The 23,460-nt window shown below is 36.0% G+C and overlaps 1 protein-coding gene across 7 annotated transcripts in view; it reads left to right on the top strand.

Annotated features, from left to right (window-relative positions):
- ARHGAP32 (Rho GTPase activating protein 32) overlaps positions 1-23,460 on the top strand; it is a 296,673-nt gene that overhangs the window by 231,261 nt on the left and 41,952 nt on the right. Inside the window, exon 1 of one of the 7 annotated variants that reach the window (XM_032356453.1) lies at positions 11,490-12,079. The exons of the other annotated variants lie outside the window; for them this stretch is intronic. The gene's annotated coding sequence lies outside the window, so the exon portion shown is untranslated. Of the gene's footprint in view, positions 1-11,489; positions 12,080-23,460 lie in introns of those variants that run through there. 7 annotated transcript variants of the gene reach the window in all.

Genomic DNA, 23,460 nt, shown 5'->3' with positions numbered 1-23,460 from the left:
AGATTCTTTGCCCGTTTTTTAATTGCATTGTTATTTTATTACTGAGTTGTAAGTGTTCTTTATATATTCTAGATACAAGTCCTTTATCAGGTAACATGATTTGCAAACGTTTTCTCACATTCTGTGAGTTGTCTTTGCCTGTCTTTATTCTCTCTGTTGAAGCATAAAAGTTTTTAATTTTGATGAAGTTAAGTTAATTGTTTCTTTCATTACTTATACTTTTGATGTCTCATTTAGGAAGACTTTGCTTAACCAAGGTCAAGATTTACTCCTATATTTTCTTCGAAGAAGTTTATAGTTTTAGGTCTTAGATTTCAGTCTATGATTCATTTTGAGTTAGTTTTTGTATCTGGTGTGAGGTCCAACTCCATTAGACATATAAGAGTCTCAGTTATTTGTTGAAAAAAAGATTATTCTTTCCCCCATTGAATTGTCTTAATTCCCTTGTAGAAAATTAATTGGCCTTAAACATACAAGTTTATTTTTGTACTTTTGGCTCTATTCCACCGATCTATATGTATATTCTCAAGGCCAGTTCGACCCTGTTTTGATTACATTTGTTTTGTGGTAAATTTTGCTCTTAGTTTATTCTTTCTCAGGATTGATTTGGCTTTTCAGGGTCCTTTGCAATTCCATATGAATTTTAGAATCAGATTGTCAGTTTCTACAAAGAAGTCATCTGGACTTTGATAGGGATTATATTGAATCTCTGTATCAATTTGGGAAGTGGTACCATCTTATCAGTATTTATTAAGTCTTCCAATCCATGAACATAGGATGTTTTTCTGACCTTCTTTAATTTTGTTCAATGTTTTGTAGTTTTCAGAGTGTAAATTTTCTTTTTTTTTTTTGTTAAATTTATCTTTTTTCTTTTTGATGCTATTGTAAACAGAATTATTTTCTTGATTTCATTTTCTTATTCATTGCAAGTAAATACAAACACAATTAATTTTGTATACTAGTCACATATCCTGAAATCTGTTGAAATGTATATTCTAATAGTTTTTTTTTTTTAAGTTGGATTCCTTGGTGTGTTCTATATTCAAGATCAAGTTATCTATGAATAGAGGTATTTTTACTTTTTCCTTTGCAATTCGGATGCTTTTTGTTTCTTGTTCTTCCCCAAGTTCCCTGGCAAGACCTCTAAGAATGGCCATCTTTGTCTTATTTCTGACTTTAGGAGAAAACATCCTTCATTCATGATTAAGATGTTAGCTGTGGGATTAACATAGATGCCCTTTATCTTAGGTCTTAGTTTGTTGAATGATTTTATCATGAAAGGGTGTTGGCTTTGTCTAATACTTTCTAATCTATCTGTTGAGGTGATCATGAGTTTTTGTGGTCACTATTTTGAGGTTACTAAATTCAGCATCAAAAATGTATTGTGGTTTCTCATGCATTATTTTTATATATTTCTGCTGTGTAAACTTAACCTGTTAAGTATTAAATCTCATCTTTGATAATTCTGCCTCAGAGGTATACTGTAAACTTAGTTTTTAAAAATTAGCTTAATATTGGTATTAAATTGTGCCAATTAAATACTTTCTCATATTTTGAATGAGAAAGTGACATTTCTAATAGTGATAACCTCCAGAAGCTTTTTTTTAAAATTTATTTTTATTTGACAGATAGAGATCACAAGTAGGCAGAGAGGCAGGCAGAGAGAGAGGGAGGAAAAAGCGGGCTCCCCGCTGAGCAGAGAGCCTGGTGCGGGGCTTGATCCCAGGGATCATGACCTGAGCCGAAGGCAGAGGCTTTAACCCACTGAGCCACCCAGGCGCCCCTCCAGAAGCTTTTAAAACTTGAGAAAGTTGGGCACCTGGATGGCTCAGTGGGTTGGGCCTCTGCCTTCGGCTCAGGTCGTGATCTCAGGGTCCTGGGATCGAGTCCTGCATCCGGCTCTCCGCTTAGCAGAGAGCCCGCTTCCCCCTCTCTCTCTGCCTGCCTCTCTGCCTACTTGTGATCTCTCTCTCTGTGTCAAATAAATAAATAAAATCTTAAAAAAAACAACCAACAAAAACTTGAGAAAGTTAATCAGCTATTGATAGTTCTGGAAGATAAGTTTCTATTAATAAACCTGAATGACACTGTTAATTCTAAATTAGTGATGACATGTAATGACAGCACACCTTCAAAAGCTAATATTTTATCTTTTGTGAGCAGCATTGCAGGGTTGGCATAAGGAAATGTGCATTCTTAATGTATTTTGAAAAGGATGATATGAATTCTCTCAGCCTCAGGCTTGTTTCACACTTTAAAACTGTCTTTGCCTACAGTATAAACAACTTGAATGTTCTATTTATTTTTAACATTGCCATCTGTTACTGTTAGATGCCAAATCTGAAAGATGCAGCTATAGTTTGAGTCTGAAATTTAAAGCTCCCTATATTATTACACAACAAGGGCAATAGGAAAAAATTTCCCTTTGGAGCTCTTCTTAATGATCTCAATATGTTCAATTATTTGTGTATGTAAAAATAAAATCAATGAGTCACCATGTCCCAACCAAGAAAGCAAGGATTCATGCTGCCTTAAGAAGAAGGAGGTGTGGTAGAGTAGGGTTGAGGGGGGAGAGAGGGAGAGAAGGAGAAAGGAAGACAAGAAGAGGAAAGAAAAGAGGAAGAAAGATAGAAGCTTGTCCATAAGAAACTGGCAGGCAGTTCAGTCACTACAGGTTGTGGTTTGGTGGTGGTAGATGCGATTGAGATAGGGGAAGAAGGGAAAGCATATGTGTTTTCTTTCAGTTTATCCTGTTCGGAGTTGATGGAACAGTTGGATTTATTTACTGATCTCTTTCTTCAAGTCTTTAGTTTTTTCAGCTATTATCTCTTCAGTGTTTTTTTGTGCAATAGTTGCTTTTTCTCTTTTCCTTTCCACATTGGTTACACTCTGATGTTGTCTCACACATCGTCTCTTCAGTTTGGATACTTTGTTTTGACCTATCTTAGAATTCACTGATTTTTCTCTTCCTGTAGGCTTCTCTGAAGCCCACCTAATAAACTCCTTTCATTCTTACATATGTTATTTCTTAGATCAACATTTTGTCTTTTTTATAATTTCTGTGGTGGAATTCCTCATTTTCTCACATTAGCTACCTTTTCATATAGAAAGAAAGAAAAAGAGGAGTTGGGGGGTGGAGAAAGGAGAGAGGAAAGTAGGGAGAGGGGGTAAGGGAAAAGCAAAGCAAAGCTTATTTTTGAAGTATGAACTTCTTAAAATGAAGGGCATAGGGAATTTAGAAGGCAGCTATGCTCACCACTATACCACCAACACCGGCTCATAGGGAATTTAGAGGTGCAAAGCCTCTGAAAACAGAAAATTTGAACAGAAATATAAAAATATCTCTTTGAAGGATTGGAAAGTTAATAAAGCAGTAAACACTTACGGAGCTAAGGTTAAGAGGAAGAAGAACATCCTGTAGAGCGACCCCAGTATTATGGAGACATTATTTCCCTAGGGTATCTATTGATGGAGTAGAGAAGGTCACAGTGTTAGTTAGTTCAGAGCCCAATAGGTTAGAGTTGCTGATAAATACCCCAAGTTTTGAGTTAGGATTTTTGTGGAAATTGATAGCTGATTCTAAACTGATTCTCAAATTTATATGGAAATGCAGAGCCCCAAATACCCAAGACAATTTCGAAAAAAAAAAGTGAGAAACTTACTATTTTAAATATCAAGATTTATTTGGTTTTTAAAAAGATGTATTTATTTATTTGAGAGAGAGAGAGCACCAGGATGGGGAGAGGGGGCAAAGGGAGAAAGAAATCCCAAGCAGATTCCTCTCTGTTGAGCTTGATCCCACTACCCTAAGATCACGACCTGAGCCCAACCTGCACCACCCAGGTGCCCCAAGATTTACTGTTAAAACTTCAGTTATTAAGATGATGGTGTTGATTCAAGAGTAGACAAATAGATGAGTGGAACTTAGTGTCCAGAAACAGACCTGTGAATGCAAAGGTGGCATTGCAGAGCATTATCGAAAGGATAGTCATTTCCATAAATGGTGCTAGGTCACCTTGAGATATATATACACATATATGTATATATAATTTTTTTTTAATTTAACCTGTATATAAAATCATTTCCAGGAGGAGAGTTACAGATTTGTATGTGAAGGGTAAAACAATAAAACTTTTGGAAGATAATATAGTACAATATCTTCATGGCTTGTTTTCATGATCTTGGGGCAGATATAAACAGTAATCATAACTGAAAAGCTTAATAATTCAACTTAATTAAAGTTCAGAACTTTATCCTAATAAGCTGTTAAGGTAATGAAGAAGGCAAGTCACAAAATGAGAAAGATATTTGACAAAGGTCACATAACTAAAGTATGTGAAGAGTCCATAAGAAAAGGACGAATAAACTGATTTAATTGAGTAAAAACTTGAACAGATACTTTAGTAAGCATATGACAAAAAGGTCAACATCATTAGTCTTAGGGAAATGCAATTTGAAATCTTACTGACTAATGCATAGCCACCAGAATGGTTAAAATAGAAGAAGAACAATACCAAAGGTTGGCAAGGATATGTATCAGTGGGAATTCTCACATGCTAATTAATAGTGGGAGTACAATGTGGGACAGTCATTGTTTGGCATTATATACTGAATTTGACACATACCCTGTGACCCAGCAGTTTCATTCTTAGATATATATAGAATGCTTATAGCAACTTTAGTCCTAACTGTCAAAAAAACTTGAAAATCTCAGAGGTATTCCATAATGGGATGGATAAATGAAGATACATTCATTGAATGGATTCTTCTACACCAATGAAAATGAAATGAGTTCAACAATATGGGTGAATTTCACAAAAATGAATGTTGAGTCCAGTAAATGTTGAAGGCTGCTTTTTATACATACATACATACACTATATAATTCCACATAGATAGAGAGAATTCAAAATCATAGAGCTCAAGACTGTTCTGTGGTGTTAGAAGTCAGAATATCAGTTACCTTTGGAAAGAAGGAAGGGGGTTAGATGATTGGGATGGGTAGGACAGAGAAGATTCTGGAGTGCTAGTAATGTTCTGTTGATCCTGGTGGTGATTATACAAGAATGTAATGTTGAGGATCTTTTCATGTGCTAATCGGCCATTTGTAGAAAAATGCCTTGTAAAGTCCTTTGTCATTTTTGAATTGGTCACTTTGCATTTTTTAAGTATACCTCCATCCAGGTGAATATTCATTACAGTATTGCTTTAATATTCCGATGTTGGAAATCACATTTTCAGAATAGATTCGCTATTTCCATACTGTAAAATACTCTGCAGCCATCAAAAAGAAAGAGGAAGAGGCATAGGAAATTTTTGTTGTTAAATGAAAAAGCAAAGGACAGCATAGTATGATCCCACTGTAAATTCATAAAAGAGGACCTGGAAGAATACATGCCCAATTGTAAAGGGGAATGGGATTCCAATGGAGATAGCAAGAGACATTTCATTTTTTCTTTGTTTGTTTCTGTATTATTTAACCTCTTTACAGTAAACATGTATTACTTTATAAAATATGAAAAAAATGATCGTACCTCCTCTTAATTCCATCCTGTCCAAATAAGTAATTTCCAAGGGTCCTTCTTAATGCAACCACCCCATAAAATAGATATTTTCTTTTTCTTTTTTTTTAAGATTTTATTTACTTAAATCACAAGTAGGCAGAGCAGCAGGCAAAGAGAGATGGGGAAGCAGGCTCCCAGCTGAGCAGAGAGCCTGATGCGGGGCTTGATCCCAGGACCCTGAGATCATGACTAGAGCTGAAGGCAGAGGCTTAACCCACTGAGCCACCCATGCGCCCTGATATTTTCTGACAATAGCTCTAACTTCTTAGATATTTTATTCAATTTATGTATATGCATGAAAAGCAGCACAGCTGGAGGGACAAGAGACTAGGCTCCAACTTTGTTTTAATCTCTGTGCCACATTTTACTGTGAGTGCACATCATTTGGCTTCTCTGACTTTTAATTCCCTTATCTAAAAAGTGAGGCAAGATTCCTTTGAAGATTAGGGATAAGACATTTAAAGCCCCTGGATATTTAATAAATGTCAGCTGTATTATTTATTGATATATGCTTAGCACTGTTATGTTATTAAACTCCAGAGTATCACAAACTAGATTTAGTTTACTTAGATATGAAATTAGTATTTATTTGTTGGTAAAATCTTTATGTCAACATGTAATTGTATATCACTGAAAGAAATGAATTACAGTAGTTTTCATGGGACCTTGGTCGGGGAGGGAGCCTCTGTCAATGGCCCCTTGAATAGAGTTTGCATTATAAATTTTTGTCTTACTTAGTGACAGCTAAATTTTTTGGTTAGTAGACATAGAAGTAGCTGAGGCCTTCATTTAGGGGGAGGACTTAGTAATTAGATGTAATACTGTTGAAATCCTTATATTAAGAAGTAGTTTATAAGGTAATAAATTAACCCAAATATGTAGCATAGTTTTAAAATAAAATTTTTTGTTTGTTTGTTTTCTTCTTTTAGGGAACTGGTCCTCTAGTGACTCACTTCCTTTGTTGTTTTACTAATTTTTTTTTTTACCAATTTTGCCTGATTATAGTTTTTCCCTTTTCTTTTCTTTCTCTCTCTCTCTCTCTTTTTTTTTTTTTTTTTTTTGTTCCTGAATTGTTTCTGTTTTCTTTCTTTGAGTTTCTCGCACTTTGCTCTTCTGTAACCATGTTTCTTTAACATGTCATTTTATTACGAACTGACCAGACACTTTATATCAAAGAAAGTAAGTTACATTTTTACTTACATGATGTGCAGTGAGTTTATGCTTATATTCTGGAGGCTAATCCTTCAAGAATCAGATATTAAAATCGGTAGCCTAGGAGGTCTTGATATTAGATACAAAGGAGTACCAAAATGCTAGAAGGCCCTGAGGAGTTTGCTTTCAAATACACTGCAAGCAACATACCATGTATCAAGGACAAACAGAAGATTCACACCAGCACATATCTGTAAAGTGCTTTAGAGCTTGTGGATGCTTGTATTTCCACTATGTGAACTGGAATTCGAATGTTGGTACAATCCTGTGAGGTACTGGGAATAGGGAGAGTATTTCAATCCCCTTCCACACCTGTGTTAACAAGTGGGGCCACTGAGACTCAGGGAGGTCAGACAGCTTGCCTGAGGTTTCACAACTAGGATTTACTGACGCCTTCTGACATCTGGCTGAATCTGTGGCCAACACTTATGTAGCTGTTACTATGTGTCAGGTCCTACACCAAGACAAAGATTAGCTCGTTTGCCGTTCAGTAACTCAAAATCTAGAATTTGTCCCACTCTAGAATATTGAGTAGAGATACAGTTTGACATTCTCTCTCTCAAAACAAATATTTATTTATTATGTTTAGCTTTTATTATAATAGGAGTGAATGAGAACATATTTGGATTTCCACAAGGCTTCTACCAACAGAAGAGAAATTAGGGCAAAAACTGGATTAAATGGAGGCTGACAAGAAGTGCTTATAGGACCCTGCTTAATATGATTTCAGTTCCGCCATCATCCTTTCTAATGCCTCTCTAATTAATCCAAAAACTATCCTGCAGTCTTTCCTCAAGCCTGCACTCTGGACTCTATTCTGTTCTAGCACTTTCAGCCATCTCCTGTTCCAGTCTTTCTTCCCATGTGCTCTAACGGGCTCTGCTTCTGTGTGCTCTGAATACACGTGTGCTCAGAGCTTTCCCCGTGCTCCAGCTATGCTAGAGCATAAAATGCTCTCCTCCCCAATTCGGCCACTTGCAATCCTCTCTGTTTCAAGATTCAGGCGGTGACCTACTTCCTACATGAGCGCTTCCCTGCCCCGTCTCTCCCTCACCCCATCTCCTGTTTACCCCTAGCCAGACTGAATAGCAGCTCTGGCACTTTCTCATGAAATTGCTGTCTCCTCACAAGGGACAAGTATGTCTCATCCATCTTTCTCTCCCTCACAGAAGGTTTGTACAATGCTTGTATAATTAATTACTGTCTCAATATTTACTACTACGATGAATTTTTAGAATACAGCTTTTATCTGGAAATCCCTGGGTTCAGAAAACTTCAGTGATTTCCCTCTGTTCCAGAATTACATATAAAATCTTTAGTCTAGAATTTGAGGTGCTCTGTAAATACTAGAACTAACTTATCTTTGTGATCTAACTCATATTTAGTGTCAGTAACCCCTTTCCTTACCTTGCAGTATGCTTTGGGGTCTCCCTCCTTCTCTTTGACTATTGATCTCATCCTGCCTCAAATGACTTACTGTGTTCTTCACGAAGGCTCTTCAGGCCACTGTGTGCTCATTTTGCTTGACAGATAGTATTAAAAACTGTGTATTCTGATTCAGTGGGCCTAGGGCCAGACCTGAGGCTCTGCATTTCTAATAAACTCCCAGGTAATTCCATGATCCTGGTCCCAAGACTATGTTTTGAATAACAAGGGACAGTATTTTAGTCTGCAGTAGCTATTGTTTGTGTCAGTCATTTGGAAATAGTGTATAGTAATGAGTTCACTTATTTTGAACTTGATATTTCATTTTTTGTGTCTTTTTTCCTTATCTGCTTGTTGACATATATATTATTTTATCCTGATTTACATCCTCTGTATATAAAACGCTTGTTCTAAAACCATTGATTGATAATTTTAAGCATGAATATTTTCTTTTTTTAAAAGATCCTATTCACTTATTTGAGATCAAGAGAGAAAGAACGAAAGTGTTTATGCAAGTGCATGAGCTGGCCGTGTTGGGGGAGGAGGAGGGGCAGAGGCAGGCTCACACTGAACAGGGAGCCTGACTGGGGCTCCATCTCAGGTCCCTGGGATCATGACCTCAGCCAAAGGCAGATGCTTAACCGACTAAGCCATCCTGTTGCCCCAGACTTGAACAGTTTTCACTCTAGTAATCACAGATGTTTTCTGCCCCTCCTGTATGCCCTTTAGCCAATGCTAGGAATGGGCCCCTAGTGAGTCTTCTCCTTACCCCCAAGTAAGTAAACCTTTTCCATTTTTGGTCATTTCCAGTATTCACTCATTCATTGATCAGAATTTGCAGAGTACATACTAAGTCTTAGGGCTAAGACAGCAAACACAATAGACAGAAATATTGTCATTTTGGGATTTATATTCAAGTGTGATGAGAGAGAAGAAGGTAAACAAGTAAAATATGCAGTATGGTAGGTAAGTGCTGTAGAAAAATGAAGCCTGGAAGGAGGTGCGGGGGTTAGGAAGTGTGGGGATGTGGCTCATGTGGGGTTGTAATTCCAAAGGAGGGTAGAGTTCTTGGGAAGGGCTCATTAGAAGGTTGCTTTTGAGCAGAGGCCTGAAAGAAATGAGGGAGCTATGCACTTACCTGGGGGGAGCTTTGCTTGAGGATGCTGAGCTGCACATTTGCCTGGTTTGTCACAGGATTTGCTAGAAGTTTGACTAGAACAGTGAGTGACGTGAGATGTGGTTTGGAGGTGAAGGGAGGGGTCAGGTTCTCTTTGGGGCCTGGGTGCCACTGGACGGATTTTGGCTTTCATTTAAAATTAGATGGGAAGACATTAGAAGGTTTTGTGCAGAGCTTTTATTTGACTCGACTGACCTTGTTTAGCGAATCATTTTGGTTGGTGTGTTAAGGAAAGGAGAAGACGCGGGCGCAAGTAGAGAGACTGGTAACTGTTGCAGTAGGCCTAGCAGGAGATGGGGTGGCTCAGAGCAGCATGGTAGCTGTGAAAGTGGGGAGAGGTGATTGGATTCTGGATATATTTCTGGCCATGAAACCTGCAGAATTTTTAGACATACTGTGAAATGTTTGAATAATTCAGCTAATTCTTAGAATAGTATGAGTAGAATGTAGCTATTGCCTTTCCAGTGAGCTCCCCTGTTGCTGCCTTCACCCACACAGGTGGGTGAAGGCAGGACAGCCTCTACACATTCTGTTAAATACGAGAGAAAAATAACAAGTGACCTGTCCTGGGCCAGAAGCAGTCATTGGAAGACAAAATGTGAGCCTTTCAGTCAGCCATTTTGTTTTGACTTTGTATTTTGAATACTTACCATCTCAGAAGAAGTTGCAAAAATAGTACAGAGAAATCGCATATACTCAAAATCCAACTTCTCCCAGTTTTAACATCTTACATAACCTACAACACATTCTCCCATACCAAGAAATTGACGTTGTCACATTGCAGTGAACGAGACTACAGACCTTGCTTTGCATTCAGCACTTTTTGCATCCTCTCATTTTCCTAACATGTATTTTTATATAGCGTAGAATGCAGCCTTTTGGGTTTCAGGTGAGATTTACTGTTATTAATTATGGAATTCTCCTTCACTCTGGCAAACTGTTGTCAAATTTATTGCTAACTGTGCTTAGATGTTAGGTAACACAAGGGACAGAGGAGTTGTATGAAGTATTCCCAGATGGCTTTTCTATAGCATGGACCCCCCCCCCCTCTTCTTTTTCTCCTTCCTTCCCCTTTTCTTTCCTGTTCCTCTTCCCTTGCCCCCTTCCACCTCCGTGTTGTCTTCAGTACTAATCAAGGAAAGGGTGGGAGGAAGGCTGCTTTTTAGTTTCTATTTTTTTTTTTTTAAAGGGTGGCTTTGCCTTCTCCACTCTGAAAAAACTTTAAGAGCGTCATTTCTTACTCAACAAAATCCATAAATCCACAGCTGTTCCACTGGTAAAAATTAACATGTTTTGTTCTTGCCACATACTGGAACTTTCTGTGGTTTTTCCTATTTTAAAATTATATGAATTCATTGGTTCTCTTACTGTGGCCTACCACTTATCAACAATTTTGTATTCAGAGCTATGTTCAGAGAGGAAAGAGAGATTAAATTTGATCGATAGCAGAAGATTTTGGCATAGTACATGGTAAATACTCTCTGGGTATCTTGAATCTGGCACTTCCTGCTCGTGTGACCTTGTCAGTCCCTTAAGTCCTCTCTCTGCCTTGGTTTCCTCATCTCCAAGATGGAACAGTATTAGAATCAACTCCATATGGTTATAGGGAAAGACTGTGTAAAATACTTAGAATTATATCTAACACATAGTAGCATTATTTTATTAAGAACAAATATTTGAATGTGGATTTACATTGGTATTCGTAAAAAATAAGTCATTTGTAACAGAAAATATGTTGGTCTCTTACAATTAATTTATTTCTTCAAATCATTTTAAGTAGGTAAACACAGTGCAATACTGTTATTTAGGATGAATATTGACTCCCTTGAATACTTACATAAGCAGCATTACAATTGGAACACTCGGATAACTTACAAAGGAGGAAGTCATAGGCAGGAAAATTTAATTCTAGATTTTCAATTCTGAAAAATACTTCTTTATTTTCTTCTCCTAATAGATGCTTAACAGGTTGTTGTTTCAGAATTGTTCACACAGAGGCAGTGTAAACTGATCCTTTTTTTCTTTTCTCCATGTTAGTGGAGTAACTAACAATCCTGGGTTGCTGCTGGTTTAGTGATCCAAGCTTTTACTGGCAATACATCTGTTTGATCGCTTTTCTTTCTTCATTGGGCCTGAAGTGCCTCTTTTTTATTGGATACACTGTCTCCCACCCAGGTAACAAATATAAACAACCAAAGAATAAGTAAATTTCTAAAAGATTGCAAGGACAGTAAATGCCAGTTTCCTGCTGGTGTTTCGCGAGTGGGACTCCTCACCTGTGTGAGGTTGATGGGTGGAGCAAGACCGGCCCAGCCTGTTCTGCCAGTGAGTCTGAGTTGGGGCTGGGCCCTTCCTGCGGTGCTGCAGAAGCCATTCGAGCCGAGGGAAGGAGTAAGCTCCTGAAGGCGAGCCTCCTGCCCACACACAAGCCAGCTCGCCTCGGGTAGGGACACCACGTGGCAAAGAAAACTGCAGGAAAGGGGTGCCTGAAAACAGAGCCGGAGCCTAAAAGTGCTGTGGTGATCTAACTCGGACTTATCCTGAGGCGGCTCAGGTCTGAGCTGTGGGGGCTGTGATTCTTCTGCATGCTTGTACGCGGAATGCAGAGCTCCTGTGCCCTGTGTCCTGTCGGATCCACTGCTGAGTACAGTCGCTGGGAGTAACTTTAAGTACTGATCCTAAAACCTGTGCCACAGCAAGAGGTAAGGATCTGTCAGTTATTCAAACGCTTGTCTCCAGCAACATTCAGAATATTTCACGGAGTCTGTTTTTACATTTTTGGGGGGATCATGTTTCCTTGATTGGTTTTAGGTGCGTGGTTAGTCACTTCATTATTCAGAAAATGAGTAATTGAGCTTTAGTATTTGTCATGTTTGTAGAGAGGATTAATTGTTGAAGTAGATTGTACTACATAGGTATTGGGTTATATGTCTTACTTCCCTGGCCAGTTTCAGGAAATTCCCATTTTTCTATTTCAAATCATCTTATATCTTAATGTTTTCTGGACTTGAGGTTAATGTACAAAAGTCTTCATGATTAAAAGAACATACCTTTGTATCATAAACAACCAGCACATTAAAAAACTTTTTCCTGGTGGTTTAATAATATTTCAGTTATTGACTAATGGAAAACAGGCAGTATTGATTAACTAAAAAGAATTTAACAGACTGCATTAAAAGGCTGTTCAAATTAGCATAAGGAAATAACCCTCCAGCCCTTTTACTTCAAGTACTGTGTGTTGTTTTTCCTCATAGGCGTTAATAACCATTTCTGTCCATAAAATATGTAAATTAACTTTTTTCCTGTTGCGGAGATTATTTTTTTTCAGCACTAGGGTAGAATTCTGTATTTATGGTGTTTCTTTAGAGCTTGGTGACAAATGCTTTTCATTAAGATAGCATGGAAACTGGAATGTTCTCTGAATCACAGATCAGCCCTATTAAGCAGCCGAACGTTTTTCTGATTGTCGGGAATGTTCCACTACCATATAAATGACATATAATTTTCAAAACCATAAATGTGGGAGATTTCAGAATTTACAGTTCTTTTTCATTGTCAGTTTTTTAAAAGCACCTGTTGCTCATGTGATAATGGCTTGAGACCGTAACTCGTTTTTTTAAAGTATCAGGTAGTACTGTGTGGTTGGTATTCGGCAGGAGGGAACAGAAATCTGAAGTTTCTTAGGTTAAGTTTACATTTAAGATGATTATAGGAAGGACTAGAAAGTGATCCCATGTTCATGTGCATCCTTCCTTAGTGATCTCAGCTCTGAATTTAGGAGCTACAACCAGACTTGATTAAGCCGGGCTTGGAAAGCTGACTCAGGTTCTGGCTAGCCCTGTGCTTTGGAGGACTCAACACATTTTTAGACCAAAGGTAAAGAGAAACTATAGTAGTAAAAATAACTCCTGCTTATTAACACTTACTGAGGTAAGTGCTTGGCATATATAATTTTATGTAACCATTATAGTAATCCTGACTGATAGGTATTATTACTGTCATTCTCATTGTGTAGTTGTTGGAATTGAGACTTAAACAGGTTATATACTCAAGAGCTTGCAAATTGGGAAGTGATTAGAGAGTGGGTTCAAAACCTCAGGTCTGTCCGACTGCAAAATCTGTGTCTTACTCTCCTTGCTAATGGTCCTTTTTTTTTTTTTTTTTTTTTTTTTTTTTTGTGGTGCAGGCTTTTAAGATTGCCTCTAAATAAAATGTCCTCATTATCAGTTCCATGCTTTCAAATACAGAACCTTTCCACTCCGGCTCCTGGGAAAAACAAAACAAAACAAACAAAAAACTAACCCACAGAAACAAATGAAAAATGACCTATGATTGTATCAGTGTTCCACACCAAACTTTATGGCTTAATAGAGGATTAGATGACATCAAAGTGAATCTGATTATACTTTAATCTACATTTAATCTGTTTTGAATCAAATAAAAAATATAATTTCAAGAAAAGAGTTTTCACACTGTTAAGGTTCTAAATTTTCAGATTTCTAAAACTTCATGTAGTATTTTTGATAGTCTTCTTATCTTTGATGTTACTGAATTCCTAAGAATACGTAATTATTATACTTCAATTTTTATAAGCAAGAATCTATGGATAGATGTCTTCCTGAAATAATTTTTAAGCTTCTTGTCAAATAGTACTAGTTCATCCTGGAAAAATAAAATCCTGGATTATTTAAAAATCCTTATTAGAGATACTTCTGTTATCTGTATATTATATCCCATTCCTGTGTTAGAATCCTTTAGCATCAGAAATTTATATCCACCCCATGTTTCCTCCTACTCTTCTCTGCTAAATTGCAAATCTTTCTGTTCTGTATTTAGAAATGCAATTAGTCAGAGTCTTTTATATAATAACTGAGGTGGTAAAGTCACCAAGTTAAAAAAATTTTTTTTGCTTCATTTTTGTGCGGAGAGCAAAACAAATCACATTTATTTGAATTTGTAATTTAAATTTTAAAATAAGAACCTATAAATTTTAGCAAGAAGAATGTATAGCTTATTTATATCATACTGTAATCAGATAAGCTAAATTTGAGCCTTTTTTGATATTACCGAAATTTATAGCTCCTAGAAAAGTAAATGTGTAATGTAAATAATGAGAGTGTCTTATCTTAACCTGATGACCATTTTCCCGAGGGAACTGTGATTTATAAAGATCTAACATAACCATGCCCTTTCTAATTTATAACTGTTTGTGTGCTCCTCTAGGAAGAGCAGCAGCCTGATCTTGCTTTGGTTTCATTCTTCACTCTGAAAAAGAGATACATTTTTATTCGAATACTCAAATATTTTTGTTAACCACAGGCATGCCATTCTGCTCAAGAGTTGTGCTGAATATTCTGAAGAAGCTGTTTGTTGCCCATTTCTGCCTCTCTTTTTCAAGTGAATTGTTCTTATCTCTTCTGTGTCTGAAAGATTCTTCTCTAAAATTTACTATAGATTTATCTTTTGGATGCCTTCGTGTCATCCACCTGCATTCCAGAGAGCAGTGCCTTTTGAAATGCCTCTTCTTCTAAGTAAATGGAAGCATGCTTGACTTATGTAACTGTTAGTAGCTTTCCAATTTTTCAATCAAGAGCCATTACTGTCAATGCTATTTTTAATTTAGCATTGTACATGACATTTCTCAAATACCTGGTTTCCTCCCTTTGAGGTTGGAATGTACAGATAGCAAAACTGTTACAGTCGTCCACATTCCGGAACCTCATCCCTGAGCTGGTCTGTGGGTCAGTCCCTTACAGCTGTTACATGCATCCGTTAGAGAACAGTTTTTTTCTCTCAACTTCCAAAATAATTTATGATACATTGATCAAAAGAGTTTCTGAACTTTCTTGTTCCATAACAATTTCAACAGCATATTAAGATTTAATACTCAAATTTATCTAAAGGTTTTCTAGGACATCTACTTTTGGTGGTGGGCAAAGATGAAGAGACATGAAATTCAAGGATGAAACTTCTGTACTCTTGCTTTAAAAATGAAAAGTAATTCCGAGGGAGACAGTGAGGATTTTACATTTTGAGTATAAATCTGATAGAAATAAGTTTTTGGAAGTTCAGAACCTGTAGATCATATTTACCTTTTTTTTCTATTACTGCAGCAAATTCGGGAAACCTAATTCAAAAATTAATCTTTATAAATTATATAGCATTTTCTAGTAAAAACAATACTATAAATGGCCATTGTACTGTTTACCAAGGATTTGCTGGCAAATCAAAAAAATAATAGTATCTTATACAATGTAATCAACAACTCTGAATGCCTTTAACAATTAAAGATAGTATAATTATGCATCAAGTTCTGGAAATAGTTATATAAGCATGTTGTATAAATTAGTTATATAAGAACTCCTTACTACTATTTTAAGTTTTCATGGAGAAAAAGAAATAAAATGATTCAACTAAAATTATTTTTACTTAAAAAGTGCTAAACCTAATATACTATGCATAAAACAGTAACATTTAACAGTGATCTTTCTATCTTAAATTTTTATACCACCCTTTTCCAAGATCATTAGAAAGCCTGATTTATTTTTTTATATAGCTCTTTGATGAAGTTTAAAATGATGCCCTTTCTTTCCTACTGATGAATTTTCTTACAGCAAAGACATTTTCCAAGACTTGAGAGCTTTCTTTGCTTTTCTAACATTTTATTTTGTCAGAGTATTTCATGTCAGCTCATTTCATGAGCTGGGGACAGGTGGAAAGGGAGAAGCAGACTACCTGCTGAGCAGGGAGCCCATGCAGGGCTTGAACCCAAGACCCTGGGATCTCATGACCTGAGCTGAAGGCAGATGCTTAACCAACTGAGCCACCTAGATACCCCTGTTCTTATCACTTTTAAGAAGAAAATTCTAGTGATCAGATAACTGGGTTATATTTTGAGTTTTAAATCATTTAGAGTGTGATACTAACACGGACTGAGTTTAGATAAATACTCAATAAATATTAGCTGTACTATAATTATTTTTATAATATTACTATATCATGGATATTACTATTTCTAAGTTTTCCTTCATTTTTTTTGGGTTAGGATTCAATTTTTGTTTTGCCCTTGGGCCATGGGTGGAGCCAGGTTGAGAGAGATCTAACACAAGATAGACCAGAAGATTTTGAGAGATAAAAGAGTCAGGGACAGAATTTCTTGGACATATTCTTATTCCATCAAGTAAAAAGTTACTCTTAAGTTCGGTGCACAAGAAGCTCCTTTACTCTGATTTGGAGGGTGTTTTTTGTAAGATCAAAAAAACACATCATTAGAGTTATTTTTGTGTATTTTCACTTATTGACTTAAAGAACTTCCTTTATGTCCTTCATCCTAAAAGCTTTATATATGTTAAAATTCTTTTATATTATGCAAAAGGAAAAGTTACAGACATTCTGTAGTACTCAGAAAAGTGATTTGGGTTCAGTTTATTTTGTGACTTACATTTGAGTCACGTTAGAATCTTAACTATCTAGAAATTTTTTCTTTAAAAGGTTTGTAGAATTACTATTCTAGTGAATCACAGCTTAATTTCTGAGTTCATTTAATTTCAAATAAAAGCTTTGTTGGTTAGTTTGGACTAATTCAATTGATCCTCAGAGCTATAAAGTAAATAAGAATTATATTAGATTATCTCCGGCGTGAGTGTTTACTACACTGGTTCCAAAGCTATGTTTCTCAGTTGCCCAAAGATCCTTTCAGGACATATGACAGTGCGTACTAAAAATAAGTTAATTTTTGTATCTCTTGTCAATATCCCTATTAATAAATGTGAAAATACTAAGTAACACAGTTCACTTCAGGTCTTTAGACTGCAAATCTTAAATCGATGCCATATTTTTTTGCTGCTATTTAAGGCATCAGTAATTTTGGAATTATTTGTCTATACTTGTACTGTATAGAATTATTTTATTTCTGTTCCTTTATTGAAAGTCACTTCTAATATGTTTACAGTACTCCCTTGTTTATTACAGTTTTTAAGATGGAACTTGGGCTTGAGACGTTATTTTTTTAAACTACTGTTTCCTTCTCAAGTCTCTTGCACTCATTTACATCCATGCAAAGGATACAAGGGTAGTAGGAGTAAAGGGAACTTATCATAGAAGTATAAAACCAAGACCTTTTTTTTTTTTTTTTAAGATTTGTTATTTATTTTTTTGACAGAGAGGTAGTGAGAGAGGGAACACAAGAGGGGGAGTGAGAGAGAACCAGTCTTCCTTCTGAGCAGGGAGCCTGATGTGGGGCTTGATCCCAGGACCCTGGGATCATGACCTGGACCAAAGGCAGATGCTTAATGACTGAGCCACCCAGGTGTCCCTAAAAGTAAGACTTTTAAAAGTGGGTGTAAATTTAGTTTGCCACACTCAAAGCTTAAACAAGACAAACTAAATGATCTTCTTAAGATATGCAAAGAAATTATGTGATAAAAGTCAACAGTTGTTTATTTATCTTGGCAATTAAACATAGGGAATTTCTTGAATATAGTTAAGCTCTCCATCCAAAAACCCCAAGAAAATTTTATTCATAATGGTGAGACTTAAGAAACAATCTATATAAATCAAGAATAAGATAATTGTTTATTGGAAATTCAGTGATATTAAGTAAGTTAAAGGATTGGAAAGGAAGAAGCAAATGAACAAATCTTTGCTGATGATTATCTACAAGTTAAAAATCTACTCTTACTTAATCCTCATAGCATTATAATTCTGTTAGGTAGATTTTTAACTTTTTCCTAGATGAGGAAAACGAAGGACTGAAAGTTACATACTTCTCAGGGGAACAACTGGAAGGAATCAGTGGTCCTTCACAGCACGGTAATTGTATTTTTATATACTAGTGACAATTAGAAAATAAAATTTAGAAATTAGTACCATTTGCATTAGCAGCAAAAACCATAAAGTTCCTGAGAATAGCTATAACAAAAGTTCATATGACCTTTATGGGGAAAGATTAGAAAAATTTACTGAAGGATGTGAAAAATCAATCTTAAATAAGTGAAGAGATTTACTGTGTTTATGGACAGGAAGGTTCAATGTTATAAGCCAGTTTTCATCCAGAATAATCTATAATTCAATGCAGCTTTAATCAGATTCTCCCCCATTTTTTTTCCTTCTTTAACTTGGCAGGCTGATTCTAAAATTCATATGAAAAAAGTAAAAGGCCAAAAATATAAAGGCTATTTTAAAGAGTAAGTAGAGGGGCCTCTTGCTCTAGATATTAAGACTTAGAAAGTGTGAGAACTTAAGAAATTGAGGTACAAATGGAGGGAGAGAGACTGACAGAATTGAGAGAACTCAGAAACAGACCCCTCACACACTGTACACATTTCTTTTTTTTGTCTTTTTTAAAAAAAAATTATTTGTTCATTTGGCAGAGAAAGACACAGCAAGAGAGGAAACACAAGCAGGGGGAGTGGGAGAGAGAGAAGCAGGCTTCCTGCTGAGCAGGGAGCCCTATGCAATGTGGGGCTGGATTCCAGGACTCTAGGGGATCGTGACCTTTGCCAAAGGCAGACACTTAACGATTGAGCCACCCAGGCGCCACACATCTTTCACTTAAGAATCAATAATCTTAAAGATTAGGGGTCAAAAGTGAATATTCAGTAGAAGGTGATGAAATTACTGGTTATGAAGAAGGGAAAAAAATAATATGATTATATCTCAACCCCATTCTAATCATACAGAAGTTCCAAAAAAAAAAAAGTGAAATAGATTTAGAGGAAATAGGACATGTTTTTGACCTTACTCATTTCCTTACTTGAAAGCTATGAAAACCATACTTAAAGTCATTTTAAAATCTGTGCAATAAAAGATAAGTCACAGACTGGGAGAAGATATCTGTAATGTGAATAATTAACAAAGGATTCATTTCTAGATTATATAAAGAATTCTTGTTCATCAGTAAGAAGAAGACAACATCAAACAGTAAAATGGGCAAAGGGTATGAACAGTTATTTCACTGAAGAGCAAAAGGGAATGGCCAATAAATGGATGAAATATTGCTTAACCTGATTGTCAAGTATAGAAATGCATATTAAAGTGGGAGAAAATTTCATACTAATCAGTTTGGTATCAGATAATGAAATGAAGACTGGGAACCCAAAAATTCATCCTTTGAGAGTATACATTTTGATAAATCATTTTAGAGAGTATTTTAGCAAAGTTGAAATATGGTTGAAAAATAATATACTCTACAACCCACATCTGAACTTGAGTGCTGTCCAGGGAAAACACTTAAGAGTTGCTCAATGCAATATCGTTGGTAATAACAAAAATTTGGGAACTCCCTCAATGATAGTCAGTAGGAGAAGAGAAGTCTGAGTGGTGGTATATACTTATGAGGGAATCCTGTAATGTAGTTAAAATGCATATGCTGAATCACAATTACATATTTTGAAAATACATAATTTGGGAGAAGGTTTAATATAGTATGATTCCATTTCTGCCTATTTTAAAAACATTTAAATGATAGGATATATTCTTTATGATTACATACATGTGTAAAGTATAAAAATTTATGTCATCAATTAGCCAATACATCGTAATAAAAAAGGGCAATTTTATAGTGCTCCCCTGAATGGCAAGCTAGAAAAACAGACAAATAGAAAGCAATTATAGAAACCTATACTAAGATGTGTCTGTTCATTATTTGGATTGTGGTGGTGGTTTCAAAGGTATGTGTGCATGTCAAGACATACTGAATTATATATTTTAAACTTAGTTTATCGTATGTCAACTGTACCTCAATGAAGCTCTCTAAAATTTTTTGAAAAACAAACACAAAAAAGCATATGTGGTAATAATACTGAATTCCTGATAAAGGTTCTCTCTGTATGAGTATGGGATTGGAGAAGATAACCGTGTTCTATATTTGTAGTGCTTAGTTTTTTTTTTAATTTAAAAAAAGGAAAAATGAATCTGAGGTAATATATGGCTAAATGTTAAGACTGAAAAGCTAGATGATATGCACATCGATATTGTCATGTAATTCTCTTAAACTTTTCTATATAATCAAAAATATTTTTTAAAGTAAGCATACCTATACAGGGCTCTACTACTACTAACAGTTCCTTGTTTTATTTTTTTTTCTTCTGATATTTTGATTATTTTAATTTATTTTTTATTTTCAGCATAACAGTATTCATTATTTTTGCACCACACCCAGTGCTCCATGCAATCCATGCCCTCTATAATACCCACCACCTGGTACCCCGACCTCCCACCCCCCCGCCCCTTCAAAACCCTCAGATTGTTTTTCAGAGTCCTTAATTTTTGATTACCCAGGACCTCCTAACCCAGGCCTAGTCTTCTGGTCATGTTTTCCCATCAATTTGGCCTGAAAACAGTCTAAGCAAGTTTTAGGCCAGTAGGCTTTTAAATAGTAGGGAGGTTAAAACTAAGCATGTACTGCAATAGACTTCCCCCGCCCCCCAACAGTTTTTTTCTGCTGGAGCCTGGGTGGCTCAGTCAGTTAAGCATTGCCTTTGGCTCAGGTCATGTTCCCTGGGTTCTAGGATTGAGCCGGCATCGGGCTACCTGCTCAGTGGGGAGTCTGCTTCTCTCAGCCTGCTGCTCCCCCTGCCTGTGCTCTCTCTCTCTCTCTGTGTATGTCAAATAAATAAATAAAGTCTTTTTAAAAAATATTTAAAAAAACAGTTTTATCTTTTTTTTCTTAAAATTCATTTTTAGGATACTCCTTTGAAGAGCAGAACTTTAGAACTTACTAGTCCGTGTATATAATAACAAAGTGAGAAAGTCATTTTGGCATTTCTTAGAGGAAAATCCTTTCTTCATGCTTATTGGTATGACTAGATATATTATTTAGCCTTAACTAAAAGCAAGTTTATGGAATTTTGTTTTTAAACTCAAATATTTTCATATTTGTTTAACAAAATGTTTCAAAGTTTGCAATAGAGACAAAGCTTGGGAGGTTATAAGATCCTTAAATTTCATGTAGTCCTGTTACCTGTCAGAATTCCAGTTCTATTCCCCTGTTAAATTTCCACCAAATGGCATCGAAACTTTAAAAACTTCAAGCAAAAAAGGATATTGTGCACAATCGTGAAAATCCACTGGACACGGTAAACATTATTCTCATACTTTATTGTACCTTAAGTTTAGTAATAATAATCTCCTTAAGTATTATGCATCCCACCGTTACTCTTTCATTCATCTGCTTGACTTTATGAATTTATTACTGATCTTAGAACTCTGTGCTTATGATCAAATAAACCTAATACTGCGGTCCTTATCTGGCACAGATATCTTGTAATTTAATTTCCTGAGAAATTAATCTAAGCCCCGCATTCAAATCAGTCTAGAAGATTTCTGAGACCCACCCAGTTTAGAGAAGCCTGATTTCGGTGAAATACTGAGAAAGTAAGGAATCTTTGGTTTTGCTAGAGCAAAATTATGCTGTGTAATTAGCAACACCTGGTGCCCCATGTCTCCATGTCAAGGTTCACTATGGCCTACTGCACTATATGCTTTTAGTGTACCCTGTAAGCTGGTTATTGGTATCATAAAGATCTACCTTGGAGATACTATGTTGTGTGTCATACTGCTAAAGCTTTTATCTACTGGAAAGACTGGTCTAGTTGGGTTTTTCTGTGGTTTAAAAAAAAGACCGCAGATGTAAAAATCTATCCTGTGTGAGGAACATGGAAGAAGTTAGCATTGTGGCCCATGTTGCATTTCAACTCCAGAAAAGGGAATTTGAATATAAACTGGCATGATTTGCTTTTGTGTGAATATTGTTTGTGTTTTATTTTTGATCTGTTTTATCTGTTGAAATGCTGTTCACCATTTTCGTTTCTGTAATCCAGCATGTTTGGTGGACCTTAACCCTAACACCCTTATGGTGGCGTCCTAGTTTCCTTTGTTGAAACGGGTTTATAAGCACTTAACTATCTAAAGCCAAATCTCTACTCTACCTTCCTCAATAGAAGTCTTCTGATGTGAATGACAGTATTCCATAATTCTCTTCCTCAAAAGGTAGATTCATTAACTTAGTTTTCTGGTTTGTTATAAAGCAGTGGGTGGGGACAGTGTCCGTGTCCGCAGTAAGCTTTTTCTGGCCATATTACTACCTAAGAAATGGGAAGGAAATATAAAGAACAAATTAATACAAAGAGACATTTATATTTGGAAGTATTGTTAGATATTCAAATTTGAGTATAACTAAATTGAATATTTTTATTAAATTCCCAATACAATGAAATTTATCCATCTAGATGGATAACTCATTATTCAGTTATGGATGCCAGAGCCTTTTACCACAACTGTCTCTACCACAGTGGACTAGAATGCCAGTTAGATGAACAACAATAATGACAACACTATAACTGTGTAGAACATAGTTTAATCTTACTTTGAAGACTTAGAAGTCATTTAAGACTGTATGTCCAGTCATCATTTATCAACATTGGTTATTTTGGTGTCTCAGATTGGATTTATAGATTAGTAGGTAGAGATCACACACACACCCATCCCAGTCTCATTACAAGTTGGATTTAAAGTTCCCACTTTATTTTAATGGGGTTTTTTGTTGTTGTTTTGGTTTTTTTTGAAAGGTAGCAGAAGCAAGGTGCCCAGCTACACAGAGTAGAAGCCAGGTTGTACATATGTTGGCAACATTTCCCAGGAGCCTCAGGTGCCAAATGGGATCACAGCGTTGGTGATGACACTCTCCATTGGTTCTAATTTTGTCCCCGCCCTTACTTAATTGAGTCTTATGTCAGTATTTAGGAAAAATTAGCATGAACAGTCTTGACCCTAACAGAAAAAGATGGCCAAGTTTCCTCGTTCTTGAGCCAAACTTAGCATATCAAAAGTGGAATCAGAGCTGTCTTGTGTCCTGGAAAATGCAGTTCTACATAGGCTGCTCTCCGACTAATGTAATTTTATTGTGTATGAGAGTTTGGTTGGAAGATCATGATTATAATTTATTTCCATACAGTTATCACTGAATTATGAATGTGTGTATTTCCTGGTTAGCACAGAATTAATTCCACTCATTCCAGATATGATACTGCTAATTGATGTGAAGAAATCTATTCCTTTCTCTCCTAGTGGGGTACCCAGTTCA

The sequence above is a fragment of the Mustela erminea genome, chromosome 9 (assembly GCF_009829155.1).
Source record: "Mustela erminea isolate mMusErm1 chromosome 9, mMusErm1.Pri, whole genome shotgun sequence".
NCBI classification, from domain to species: domain Eukaryota; kingdom Metazoa; phylum Chordata; class Mammalia; order Carnivora; family Mustelidae; genus Mustela; species Mustela erminea.
The sequence above is the reverse complement of the archived record's forward strand: the minus strand, read 5'-3'. Positions and strand labels throughout refer to the sequence as shown.